Raw genomic sequence first — 15,675 nt, forward strand, 5'->3', positions numbered from 1 at the left:
ATGAAATTAATGATTAGAAATTGCTCTGCGCAAGGTTTGGGTCTACGGATGATTATACAATTTTTTTATGCGGGTTTGAATTTTTCTCCTAGAAATATTTTAGATTCCGCTGCGGGGGGTACTTTTATGGAAATAACATTAGGATAAGCTACTAAACGCCTAGATAATATTATGGCAAATTACTCTCAATGGCATACCGAAAGATCTCCTACTAGTGAAAAAGTGCATGTTATTGAAGAAATAAATACTTTGAGTGGAAAGATGGATGAATTGATGAAATTGTTTGCTAGTAAGAGTGCTCCTACTGATCCCAATGATATTCATTTGTCTTCTTTTATTGGAAATAATAATGAATCTATGGATGTGAATTTTTTTGGTCTGAACAATTTTGGCGATAATGCGTATAGAGGAAATTTCAATCCTAGGCATTTTCCTAGTAATTGCTCTAATAATTATGGTAATTCCTACAACAATTCTTATGGAAATTATAATAAGGTTCCCTCTCATCTTGATAATAATATTAAAGATCTTATTAGCTCGAAAAAAGGTTTCAACGCTATGATTGAAGAAAAACTGCTCAAGATTGATGATTTGGCTAGGAACGTTGATAGAATTTCTCTTGAGATTGATGCTTTGAAAATTAGATCTATTACACCCAAGCATGATATTAATGAGTCTTTGAAAGCTATGAGAATTTCTATTGATGAGTTCAAGGAAAGAACCGCTAGAATACGGGTAAACGTGAATGGCTTGAAAAGGTGTTCTCTCATGATAATAATGATGAAGACATTAAAGTAATTGATGTGACTCCTATAGAATCTTTGTTTTCTAACATAAATCTTGAAAAATATGGGACTACAGATGAGTCAACTTTAGTTGAAAGGCACCCAATGATTCGGACTTTATAGATCTCAATGCTAATAATGATAAAAGTGGGATTGAAGAGATCAAAACTTCAAATAGCAACGAACCCACTCTTTTGGATTTCAAGGACTTTAATTATGATAGTTGATCTTTGATTGATTGTGTTTCCTTGTTGCAATCCATGCTGAATTCCCCGCATGCTTATAATCAAAATAAAGCTTTTACTAAACATATTGTGGATGCAACGATGAAATATTTTGAAGAAAACTTGAGTTGGAATTTTCTATACCTAGAAAGTTGTATGATGATTGGGAACCTACTATCAAGATTAAAATTAAAGATTATGAGTGCCATGCTTTGTGCGATTTGGGTGCTAGTGTTTCCACGACTTCAAAAACTTTATGTGATGTTCTAGGTTTTCGTGAATTTGATGATTGCTCTTTAAATTTGCATCTAGCGGATTCCACAATTAAGAAACCTACGGGAAAGATTAATGATGTTCTTATTGTTGCAAATGGGAAGTAGGTGCCCATGGATTTCATTGTTCTTGATATAGATTGCAACCCTACATGTCCTATTATTCTTGGTTGACCTTTCCTTAGAACGATTGGTGCAATTATTCGTATGAAGGAAGGAAATATTAGATTCCAATTTTGATTAAGGAAAGGCATGGATAAATTTCCTAGAAATAAAATAAAATTACCTTATGAATCTATTATGAGAGCCACTTATGGGTTGCACACCAAAGATGACAATACCTAGATCTATTGTGTTATGCCTAGCTAGGGGCGTTAAACAATAGCGCTTGGTGGGAGGAAACCCAATTTTATTTTTATGTTTTTGTTTTTGATTATGTTTTTTAGTTATGCACACATTATTACCTCTATAATAATTGTGTTTTCTTGTTTTAATTAGTGTTTGAGCCAAGTAAGACCTTTGGGATGGTCTACGGTGTTTGCAATTTGATTTTGCTGAAAAAACAGAAACTTTTGCCCTAAGTCCAGGAATTTTGTAAATTTACTGGAACGTGATTTTGATCTGAATGTTTTACACACGATTTATATACAAATTTCCTAGATCGTCCTAATTTTTCAAAATTTTCGGAGTTACATAAGTATTCTAAATAATCGGATTTCTATAGACTGTTCTATTTTTGACAGATTCTGTTTTCTTTGTGTTGTTTGCTTATTTTGATGAACCTTTGGGTTGTATCGGGGGGTATGACCATGGAGAAGTTGGTATACAGTAAATATTACATCAATATAAATAAATAATGAGTTCACAACAGTACCTAAAGTGGTAATTTATTTTTCTTATACTAATGGATCTCACGAGTTTTCAGTTGAGTTTTGTGTTGTGAAGTTTTCAAGTTTTGGGTAAAGATTTGATGCACTACAAATAAGGAGTGGCAAGAGCCTAATCTTTAGGAAGAACAATGCACCCCCAATCCATATTCAAGGATACCAAAGATCCTAAGCTTGGGGATGCCTTGGAAGGCATCCCCTCTTTCGTCTTTAATCCATCGATAAATTTACTTGATGCTATATTTTTATTCACCACATGATATGTGTTTTGCTTGGAGCATCTTGTGTGATATGAGTATTTATTTTTAGTTTTCCACAATCATCCTTTCTGCACACATATTTTGAGAGAGACACGCTGAATCGTAAATTTATTAGAATACTCTATGTGCTTCACTTATATCTTTTGAGCTAGGCAATGTTTCTCTAGTGCTTCATTTATATCTTTTAGAGCACGGTGGTGTTTTATTTTGTAGAAATTATTGAGCTCTCGTACCTCACTTATATTATTTTGAGAGTCTCTAAATAGCATGGTAAATGGTTTAGTTTATGAATTTAGTCCTAATATAATGGGCATCCAAGATGGATATAATAAAAACTTTCACATTAAGTGCATAGAATATGATGAGAAGTTTGATTCCTTGCATATAGTTTTGAGATATGAAGATGGTAATATGAGAGTCATTCAAGTAAGTAATTGTGAATTGGAATAAATACTTGTGTAAAAGTTTGTGATTACCATTGCATGCACATACGATGAACCATTATGTAATGAAGTCGGAGCATGATTTGTTTAATGATTGTCAACGTTTGTGTGAGAGTCGGGATCGTGCGATGGTTAACTCCTACCAACCCTTCCCCTAGGAGCATGCCTCTAATACTTTGTTTCGATAACTAATAAACTTCTGCAATACGTATGTGAGTTATTTTTGATTAATGTTGAGTCCATGGATTATACGCATTCTCACCCTTCCACCATTGCTAGCCTCTCTCATATCACGCAACTTTCGCCGGTGCATTAAACCCACCTTCATACAAACAGCCACCATATATTTTCCTCAAAACAGCCACCATACCTACCTATTATGGCATTTCCATAGCCATTATGAGATATATTGCCATGAAATTTCCACCATTCCATTTTTATGACACGCACCATCATTTTCATATTTCCTTGCATGATAGTAAGATAGCTAGCAAGATCTATGTCATTACTACGCTAGATCATTGCACATTTCGGTACACTGCAGGAGGCATGCATATAGAGTCATATTTTGTCCTAGGAATTGACTTGTAAGTTTTGAGTTGTAAGTAAATAAAAGTGTGATTATTTGCATTCTTATAGCATTGTCCCATGTGATAGAAAAGGATGATGAAGAGCTATGATTCCCTCACAAGTTGGGATGAGCATCCGGACTTTACAAAAAATAAAAGTGGCCAAAGATGCCCACCAAAAAAAGAGAGAAAATATAGAAGGGACAATGTTACTATGTTTTTCCACACTTGTGCTTCAAAGTAGCACCATGATCTTCATGATAGAGAGTCTCCTATTTTGTCACTTTCATATACTAGTGGGAATTTTTCATTATAGAACTTGGCTTGTATATTCCAATGATGGGCTTCCTCAAGTTTCCCTAGGTCTTCATGAGAAAGCGAGTTGGATGCACACCCACTTAGTTTATTTCTGAGATTTCATACACTTATAGGTCTATTGCATCCGTTGCATGGCAATCCCTACTCACTCACATTGATATCTATTGATGGGCATCTCCATAGCCCGTTGATATGCCTAGTTGATGTGAGACTATCTTCTCCTCTTTTTCCTTTGCAACCTCCACCATATTCTATTCCACCTATGGTGTTATATCCATGTCTCACGCTCATGTATTACGTGAGAGTTGAAAAGGTTTGAGAACAAAAGGTGTGAAACAATTGCTTGACTTTCATCGGGGTTGTGCATGATTTGAATACTTTGTGTGGTGAAGATGGAGCATATCCAGACTATATGATTTTGTAGGGATAACTTTCTAAGGCCATGTTATTTTGAAAGGACACAATTGCCTTGTTAGTATGCTTGAAGTATTATCGTTTTTATGTCAATATTAGACTTTTGTTTTGAATCTTCTCGATCGTAATATTCATGCCACAACAAAGAATATTACATGGATAAATATGTTTTTTGAAGGTTCATGGATAAATATGTTAGGTAGCATTCCACATCAAAAATTCTGTTTTTATCATTTACCTACTCGAGGACGAGCAGGAACTAAACTTGGGGATGCTTGATACGTCTCCAACGTATCTATATTTTTGATTGTTCCATCCTATTATATTATCTGTTTTGGATGTTTTATACGCATTAATATGCTATTTTATATTATTTTTGGGAATAACCTATTAATCTAGAGCCTAGTGCCAGTTTCTATTTTTCCTTGTTTTTGGATACTTTAGATAAGGAATATTAAATAAAGTCCAAACAGAATAAAATCTCTGACATGATTTTTTCTAGAACGAAAGACACCTGCCAGACTTGGAGAAGGGGGCAGGACACCTGTCGGAGGCCACAAGCCTGTAGGGCGCGACCAGGGGGGTAGGTCGCGCCCCCATGGATTTTGGGTCCCCTGTAGGTCTCTAACCCTAATCTTCATCCTATAAATTCCCAAATATTCCCCCAATATCAAACGGACACCAAAAAATACTTTTCCGCCGTCGGAAGCCTCTGTTTCCGAGAGATCCAATCTGGGAGCCTTTTCCGGTAATCTGCATCAACTCCATTGCCTCTTTGATGATGCGTGAGTAGTTTACCATAGACCTACGGGTCCATAGCTAGTATCTAGATGGCTTCTTCTCTCTCTTTGTTCTTCAATACCATGCTCTTCATGCTCTTCATGAAGATCCATCTGATGTAATACTCTTTTGCGGTGTGTTTGTCGAGATCCGATGAATTGTGAGTCTATGTTCAGATTATCTATGAATATTATTTGAGTCTTTCCTGAATTCTTATACGCATGATTTCATATCTTTGCAAGTCTCTTCGAATTATTGGTTTGGTTTCGCCAACAAGATTGGTAATTCTTGCAATGGAACAAGTGCTTAGTTTTGGGTTCAATCTTGCGGTGTCCTCACCCAGTGACAAATTAGGGGTAGCGAAGCATGTATTGCATTGTTGCCATCGAGGATAAAAAGATGGGGATTTCATCATATTTATTGAATTTAGCCCTCTATATCATGTAGTCTTACTTAATGCGTTACTCTATTCTTCATGAACTTAATACTCTAGACGCACGCAGGAGTCGATCGATGTGTGGAGTAATAGTAGTAGATGCAGAATCATTTCGGTCTACTTGACATGGACGTGATGCCTATATGCATAATCATTACCTTAGATATCTTCATAATTATTCGCTTTTCTATCAATTTGTCGATAGTAATTTGTTCACCCACCGTATTATTTTCCTTTACGAGAGAAGCATCTAGTGAAACCTATGGCCCCCGGATCTATTTTCCATATTATATTTTCAGATCTATAAACCAAAAATACCAAAAATATATTGCTGCCATTTATTTACTTTTGTTTTACTTTTAGTTCTTTCAATCTTTTATATCTATCTCTATCAGATCTTATCCTTGCAAATAACCTTGAAGGGATTCACAACCCCTTTGTTGCGTTGGGTGCAATTGTTTGATCATTTGTGTAGGTGCTAAGATTCAAGCCTTGCTAATTCCTCCTACTAGATTGATACCTTGGTTCTGAACAAACTGAGGGAAATACTTATCTACTTTGCTGCATCACCCTTTCCTATTCAAGGGAAAACCAACGCAAGCTCAAGAAGTAGCACGGCTCGGTGATATAGAACCACTCCTTCTGCCACGACTTGATGGCATCAATGAATGTGCCCTTTGTCCATGTGGCCCCACTGAGCTTGCTGATCATCGAACCTCCACAGTCCGCGTGATCGCTGGTGACGATCTTTAGCTTGACAATTTGAACCTTCAGCGAGAGGCTGAAGTGGGTTGGAACCGCAAGAATGCCTCACAGACAGTGATGAAGGCTGAGAGTTGGGTGATGGAGTTTGGGGGGGGGTCGTGGAAGTCAAGCCCATAGTACATGACTCCCCAAACGAATGGATGGGGGCAACTTAAGCCCCGAATAAAACGGGGGATAAAAACTACTATTTCCCCATCCTTGGGTGTGGGGGTGACCTGGTCCTTGTCCATAACACGGTGCGATATGTTCTTCGAAAGATAGCCGGAGCTATTCAACTCTAGAATGTCCTTATAAGTGAAGGAGGAGACCTCCCACTTGACCTTGGAACCGGTGCTTGCCATTGCCGGATTAATAAAGGGATTTGAAGTAAAGGGAGGAGAAGGGAAGCCTGGATGCTGGAGCTTTAGGAGCAGGGAATGGCGATGGTGTTGCAAGATCTGAGGTGCGTGAAGGGGTTGAGGTGATGGTTTTTACCTTTTATGGCTCAAAAGAATACCGAAAGCATCGCCACTGCGCCATAAACTCCACCAGTTCCCAAAAAAATCATGCGATTATGGGCGAGTGGGATAAACCCAAACCATAAACCATATCCCTATAAAAGAGGGGAACAATCTCCATGATGGAATGTGTCAGTAATATGGTCTCGAACCGCTCTTTCATGAAGGGCTATAGGCCTTGACAAACCATGACCTTTCGAATAGGGAAGGACGCTACTCATTGTCAAATGGTCGGCTTGGAAATTAAGATTTGTATATATACATCTTTGTCAATGCATTTGAAGGAGGAGAAGTCATCGGCAGCCGAGCTATCATCGGTTAAAGGAAGAGAGGAACTCGCCTCGCAAGCCAGAGTCCCTATGAAGTGATCAAAGGAAGATTTCGGTGTTGGAGGCCAGTTCATGGGCTACTAAGGAGTCCGGGATTAGGGGGTCCTTGGGTCATCTACCTATTCATATGGGCCGAACTCCCAGGCCTGTTCGACCGTTAGTAGAAGTATCAAACTCAAGATGGACTCTTCCAAAGACTTGGTGCACAATACAAGACGATGTAGTAATCGGCATATTCCTTCTCCATTGTAACCGACCTTGTGTAACCCTAGTACCCCTGGAATCTATATAAGCCAGAGGGCATAGTTCGTAGGACACATTAAGCTCATTACGATTAGGGTTTAGACCACAACATCTGATCTCGTAGTAGATGACCTTTGTACTCTGTACTATTCCATCAATAACAACGAGAGTAGGACGTAGGGTTTTACCTCCATCAAGAGGGCCAAACCTGGGTAAAACATCGTCTTCTTCATCTCTTGTTAACCATCAACTCTAGATCCACACTTCGGACCCCCTACTCGAGATCAACCAGTTTTGACACCAATACATGCACATGTTGGCCCCCTATGGTGGTTATTTGCTCCTATATTTCTTATTTATTCCAAAAATACATCAAAAAGTTTTGGGAGATTCCGAGAACATTTATTTTCTGCACAAAAATAACACCACGGTAACTCTGCTGAAAATAACGTCAGTCCGAGTTAGTTCCAATTAAATCATATAAAGTGCATCAAAACCATATGATTGTAAACATAGGTAAATATGGCATGAATACTTCATAAATTATCAATACATTGGAGACATATAGCATCCCCAAGCTTAATTCCTACTCGTCCTCGAGTAGGTAAATGATAAAAGAAGTAATTTATGAAGTGTGAATGGTAGCATTGTATATAAATCTTATCAATGAGAATTACAACTACTTTTTCTAACATCATAAACAACAACTCTTTTCTCATAAAACTTCTCATTATAAAGTAGCAATCAATTCACATGTTATGGTTCAAACAATGCATTCTCTTAAAACTTAAGAACCTATGTTCTTAGTCATCAAACAATTTCAATGCATCTTATTTGCGGCAAAGTCTAAGTAAGAGCTACACATGCTCAATTATAATAAGGTATTCTATGATTGGTAATTATCAAAGCATATTATTAGAACAAACAACATCCATCGAACAAAGAGAAAGATTGGGGGCTAATGTTTAGCCTCCTAACTAACTTATCATAAGGATAATATTTGTCAACAAAATGAACCATGATCAAATATATTTGACTCGATATATATGCCTAGATCTTTCCCAGCCACGTGATGCTTGCCAACTAATATATTGTGGTTGTAACAATAAGTGGACTCAACATGAAAATAAATAACATAAAAGTAAATAGATTATCCCTTCGCGTAGGGAAGCAGTGATTTGCACACGTGCCAGAGCTTGTTGCATAAAACAGAGATGAATATATTTTGGGTGGTGTGCCTTTCTCGTGAACATTACAACAAGGGATTTCAATATCTTCCATTCTAATCACATTATTGTCAGTTTCCAAATAGAATTGAAATTTTACTCCCCCTCAACCATTCAAACACAGTTCATGGCTAGCCGGATCCACGAGTGCCCTCCAAACAATCAACTTTCTAGGGCGGTCTTGTTTATTTATTTTTGTACTATGCAGGACTGGGAATCCTTTTTACCAATCTATCTCGTGCAATGGAAAGTTAATAAACACTCATCATGAGAATAACCGACCTATCATGGAAGATATTGACAGCCTCGATCGCCCCATGAGCAGTACGAGCACACAAAAATGGATGCTTATTTGAAGGTTTTAGAGGTGGCACATGCACAATTATTTGGAATGGCTGTAAAATACCATATATATGTAGGTATGGTGGACTCTGATGGAAGAAAATTGGCTAAAGTATTTGGATGCACAAGTAGTATCTCTACTTAGTACGAAGTTTTGGCTAGCAAAAGGTTCTCAACAAGCACCACATGTTGGAGGATCCATAACAATATAACTAATATACAAATATACCAAAATATAACCATTGTGTTATCTTCCTTGTCCAATATCAACTATTTGATCAAGTTTGAAAATATTTAATGGGTATTCACACTCATAAAAGATGTCTAAGATAATATATTTGTATGTGAAAGTTTTCTTTCTTATACTAGTCATTCATGAATTGCTTGTATGACCAATATTGTGATTGTCATACTTCAATAGATTTTACTTTCTAAACCAAATGTGAAACTACTACCAAACTTAAAGAACATTGATAATTACATATTTATGACATTCACTGCATTCAAAATTTTCTCTTAGGATATAAGTGAAGCACAAGAGTAAACATAAAACTACCCTCAAGAGATATAAGTGAAGATCATTGAGTAGTCAAACAATTGTGTAGCTATGTGAGGACTCTATCTCTCTCTCTATAAAGATTTTTAGATCTTAGATTTATTTCAAACATCAAAATAAATAAAAATACACTCCAAGAATAGTACATATCATGTGAACAAATGAAAACTTACGATCAACATAGGCTAACCGATAGTTGTTGACGAAGAGAGGTGGGATCGTAGCATCCCCAATATTAGTTGCTTGAGACTTATTATAATATTGAATTGGAGTGCATTGGTCATCCGTAGGGTTGAGCTTTCGTATCTCGTTCAATCCTCTCATATCCCTGTTTCACCTAAGTCTCAAAAAATTCATCCACACAAAACATGAAAAGTACTCGTGAGATCGGTTATGCACATAAGAAAAATCAAGACTTCATGTACTGCCAAGACAAATTCTGTAATAGTTTTCAAACGTTAGGTATTGTATACTATCATTTACACAATTTATATTTGCCAATATGTGCCATGAAAACTCTAGGATAAGTAGATAACAAAACTATAACAACAATCTATCCAAACATAATAGTCTAAGAAATTAATTTTAAAAGTGCACTTATGTCACTCCACAAATTTAGGAAATGGTAAAATATTGTATTACATTACTGTGTCAAAATTTCACAAACTTTACATGTTCTAGTAAAATCTCATAATTCAAACACTGCAACGAAAGTTTCTGTTTTTATATAACACACATCACACACAGAACTCAAGCATTCTAAAGGCAATTCTTGGGACTTTTTATTGAAAAACATGATTATAAATTACATCAAGAAAAGTTTAACAAAACAAAATGACACTCCAAGTAAGCCACATATTATGTGATGAATAAAAGTATAGCTCCAAGTAACATATACCAATAGTGTTGAAGACGAAAGAGGGAATGCCTTCTAGGGCATCCCCAACCTTAGACGCTTGAGTGTTCATTGGATATTAGCTTGGGGTGACTTTGTCATCGCCAAGCTTAGGGTATTTCCACCCATTATTCTCCTAATATCAGTATCTCACCCAAAACTTGAAAACTTTGATCACACAAAACTTAACAAAACTTCGTGAGATCGGTTAGTGTAATAAAGATAGATCATTCAGTTAGGTACTACCAAGACAAGATTCATAATTGTTATCACAAAATAACTAATTTATTCTATAATCCCTATAATTTATATCATTGAATATAATCTATGAAAACATTAAAACAAACAAACTATGCATGCACAACAGAATTTGTCAAAAACATAACACAATGTAAAGATCTGAACTTAAACCCATACTTACCTATCTCTGAAATTATAAAAAATTAGTAAAATGCATAGAACTTGCATAGATAAAATTTGTAAAAAAATCAGAATTTTTTACTCTCCAGTAAAATCACATAATTCATATACTGCACACAAAAGTTTCTGTTTTTGCTCACAATCAAATGAACAAGTATCCACATATCCCAAAGGCTTTGCTTGACACATTATTGAAATAAAACGCACAAAACATGATTACTGCAGTAGCTTAATCATGTGAACACACAAAAACTAGAAGAATAAATATTGTTTCCTCTCCCAAGAAGCGCTTTTCTTTAATGACTTTTAGCTAGGCATGATGATTCCGATGATTCTCACATAAGAATAGTAATTGAAACATGCAAGAGAGCATCATGAAGCACATAGCATGCACATTTAAGTCTAACCCACTTCCTATGCATAGGGAATTTGCAATCAAACAATTTATTGTAGCAATAATCAACTTGCATAGGAAGGAAAAACAAGCCTGACTTCATAACTTTGAACACATAGGGAGGAAACTTGATATTCTTGCAATACCTACAAGCATATGTTCCTCGCTCATAATAATTTTTAGTAGCACCATGAAGGCATTCAACAATATAACGATCACATAAAGCATTATCTTCATGACCCACAAGAATTGAAAATTTATTACTCTCCACATAAGAAAATTCCTTTTTATACGTGGTAGTGGGAGCAAACTCAACAAAATAACTATCATGTGACACTTGATTGTCATGACCAAATTGAATATTAAAATCATGATGAAAAGTTTCATGGTTATCATTACTCTTTATAGAACACAAGTCATCACCATAATCATCATAGATAGGAGGCACGCTATCATCATAATAAATTTGCTCATCAAAACTTGGGGGACAAAAAATATAATTTTCATCAAATATAGCATCCCCAAGGTTGTGGCTTTGCACATCATTAGCATCATGGCTATTCACAGAATTCATACAAACAACATTGCAATCATGATCATCATTAAATGATTTAATGCCAAACATTTTATTGAAGTCTTCTACTAGCACTTTGGCACAATTTTACGAACCATCATTTTCACGAAAGACATTATAAAGACGAAGCATTTGAGGCCACCTCAATTCCATTTTTTGTAGTTTTCTTTCGTAAACCAAACTAGTGATAAACAAGAAACTAAAAGATTTAATTGCAAGATCTAAATATATACCTTCAAGCACTCACCTCCCAGACAATGACGCTATAAAAGAGCTTGATGTCTACTACACAACGGCGCCAGAAAAGAGCTTGATGCCAAAAATTGTAGACTCTGTTGGGCCTCCAAGCACAGAGTTTTGTAGGACCGTAGCAATTTCCCCTCAAGTGGATGCCCTAAGGTTTATCAATCCATGGGAGGTGTAGTGTGAAGATGGTCTCTCTCAAACAAGCTTGCAATCAAATACAAGATATCTCTTGGGTCCCTAACACAGTTGTATAGGTGCACTAGTTCAGCAAAGAGATGGTGATACAAGTGCAATATGGATGGTAGATATAGGTTTTTGTAATCTGAAAATACAAAAACAGCAAGGTAACAAGTAGTAAAAAATGAGTGTAAACGATATTGCAATACTTAGAAACAAGGCCTAGGGTTCATACTTTCACGAGTGCAATCTCTCCACAATGTTACATAATAGAATCATATGATCATCTGTGAACGTGCAACAAAGAATCACTCCAAAGTTCATATCTAGCAGAGAACATAAGATGAAATATTGTAGGTAGTAGAACCACCTCAAATATATTATTTCCTATCAATCTATTGAGCTATTTTTATAATTGTGACAAACAACCCTAGAGTTCGTACTATGATACACATCAATCAACCCTAATGTCACCTAGATACTCCAATGTCACCTCACGTGTCCATGGGTTAATTATTCTACATGCATTAAACAATTTCAGATTCATCATATCCAACCAACAAAAAGAACGTCAAGAGTACCCCAAGATTTCTATCAGAGATAGTAGGACAATAATGTGTATCAACCCATATGCATAGATTACCCCATTGACACCATGGGAATCCGCAATTTGAGTACCAAAACATATATCAAGTGAATCAATAGAACACCCCATTCTCACCATGGGTATGCACATGCAAGACATGGACCATATGATCTCAAATCCAATATTCAATATGAACTAACAGAGTCTCAAAGGGAAAGATTCAATTCATCAAATCAAGATAGCAAGGGACAAACACCATATGATCCAACTATATTAACAAATCTCGTGATACATTTATATCGTGACATCTCAAGGACATCAAAGAGATAGATATCAAACACATAGCTATTGGTACATACCCTCAGCCTCGAGGGTGAACTACTCCCTCCTCGTCATGAACACAGGCGGGATGATGAAGATGGCCTATGGTGATGATTTCCCCCTCCAGCAGAGTGCCAGAATAGGGCCCACATGAGTTTTCTTTGGTACAAGGCTTGTGGCTGCGGAGCAGAATTTTTAGGTTTATTTTTGAGGATTTTTCAGTGTTGGAATCACTCCAAATGGAGCCACGAGGTGGTCCTAAGCTATTAGGGCATGCCTAGGGGGGTGGCCGCGATGTGACGGCTTGGGGGGCACCTGGTGGCTGATACGTCTCCAACGTATCTACTTTCCCAAACATTTTGCTCTAATTTTGGCCTCTAATTTGCATTATTTGAATGGAACTTACCTAGACTAACGTTGTTTTCAGCAGAACTACCTTGTGCAGAAATAAAAGTTCTCGGAATTGAATGAAACTTTTTGTGAATTATTTTTGGTATTTATAAGGATTTATGGAGAGAAGACCTGTCATAGGGGAAGTGCTAGGGGGCACAAGCCAACAGGCCCCCCTGGTCGCGCCCTAGTGGCCTGTGGGGCCCTCGAGGCTCCTTCGACCCTATTTCCACTCCTATAAATTCATATTCACCGAGAAAAAATAGGAGAGAAGTTTTCCTCATGTTTTACAGGACAGAGCCACAGCCACCTCGTGTTCTTCCTCCGTAGTGTTGATCTAGAGTCCGTTTGGGGCTCCAGAGAGGGGGATCCGTCGTCCTCGTCATCACCAACCATTATGCATCAACAACACCATGATGCTCACAATTGGGATTGAGTAATTCCTTTGTAGGCTTGCTGAACAGTGGTGAAATTGGATGAGATTGATCATGTAATCGAGTAAAGTTTTATAGGGTTTGATCCCTAGTATCCACTATGTTCTGAGATTGATTTTACTATGACTTTGCTATGCTTAATGCTTGTCACTAGGGCCCGAGTGCCATGATTTCAGATCTGAACCTATTATGTTTTCATGAATCTATTATGTTTTCATGAATATAAGAGTGATTTGGATCCTATCTTGCAAGTTATAGTTACCTATTATGTGTCTTCATCCAATACCCCAAGGTGAAAATAATTGGGTTTCTTTTGGTGATTTTCGTAGTTTGAGAAGTTCATGTATTCTCTATGTGTTAATGCTTTGTTCCGGTTCTCTATTAAAAGGAGGCCTTAATATCCCTAAGTTTCCAATAGGACCCTGCTGCCATGGGAGTGTAGGACAAAAGATGTCATGGAAGTTCTTATCGCAAGCACGTATGACTATATACAAAATACATTCCTACATTATATTGATGAATTTGAGTTAGTTCTGTGTCGCCCTAGTGTGTAACTGTTATATGATCAATGTCATCTAAATCATTATTCACTGTTGATCCTTGTGCCTATGCTTTCCATATACTTAATCTTGCTAAGTTACTAATGTTGCTGCTACTGTCACATCTGTTACTAAATTGCTACTCCTACAACTGTTACCAAAATTGCTGCTATCATTGTTATCGGTACTACTATCACTTGTCATGCTACTAAATATTTGCTAAACAAGGATATCCCAAGTGCGGTTGAATTGACAACTCAACTGTTACGGCCAGTAAATATTCTTTGGCCCCCTTGTGTCAAATCAATAAATTAGGGTGAAATACTGCCCGTGAAGACTGTCGCGATCCCCTATGCTTGTGGGTTATGAAGACCTTTTTCTAGCGCCATTGCCGAGGAGCACAGGTCTATTTATTGTGTTGACTTGAGGATATTCGATTGTCATTAGGAAGAATCTAATAGATAATCGAATTGAGATCGTCCCCTCTCACACAAGAAGAGGTAAGGAACTGCCATCTAGCTCTGCTTTTGATTCACCTACTATTTTGAATCGGCTTGTTACACTGCCACCTGTTGCTCGACCTGATGTGCCACATGAGTTTTATGATGCTACTTCTAAAATTAATGAAGATATTATTTCTACACATGATGAAACTAAAACTATGCCACTAGGATAATTACTTGATGCTCATATTGCTATAGCTAGTGAACTTGAAAATGCTAAAATTGATGAAAACTTTGAATTACTTGCTACACCTCATCCACCTAATAGATATGAATTGCATTATGTACCTAAAGGTTATGTTATGGGTGGTGAAGTAGCTATGGACTTTCTTGCTTTTAATGATAGAGATGATTTGAAGAAATTACTAGGCAAACTAAAAGAAAAATCTATGATGGAGAAATAAAATATGATCCTAAACTTATTACTAATCTTATACTTGTTACTTATAAGGACTATGAATTTTCTATAGACCCTAAAATGATTCCTATAGTAGAATATGATCCTTTCCATGGCTATGAAAATGAAATTGTGGTAGAACACCTCATGAAACTAAATGATATTGCTGCTTTGTTTACCAATGTTGAAAACATACGATACTATTATATCCTTAAGCTCTTTCCTTTTTCGCTGAAAGGCGAGGCCAAGGAATGGTTCCCTTCTCTTGCTCTTGGTTGCATGCATAGTCCCCAAGATATGCTCTATCACTTTTCTAAAAAATATTTTCCTGCTCATAACAAACCAGTGGCCTTACAAGAAATATTTAACTTTACACAAATTAAAGAAAGAGAATCTCCCTCAAGCTTGGGGAGGCTTCTCCAGCTATTAAGAGCTTTGTCTGATTGTCCTCTT

This window comes from Hordeum vulgare, chromosome 2H, assembly GCF_904849725.1.
Source record: "Hordeum vulgare subsp. vulgare chromosome 2H, MorexV3_pseudomolecules_assembly, whole genome shotgun sequence".
Taxonomy (NCBI): domain Eukaryota; kingdom Viridiplantae; phylum Streptophyta; class Magnoliopsida; order Poales; family Poaceae; genus Hordeum; species Hordeum vulgare.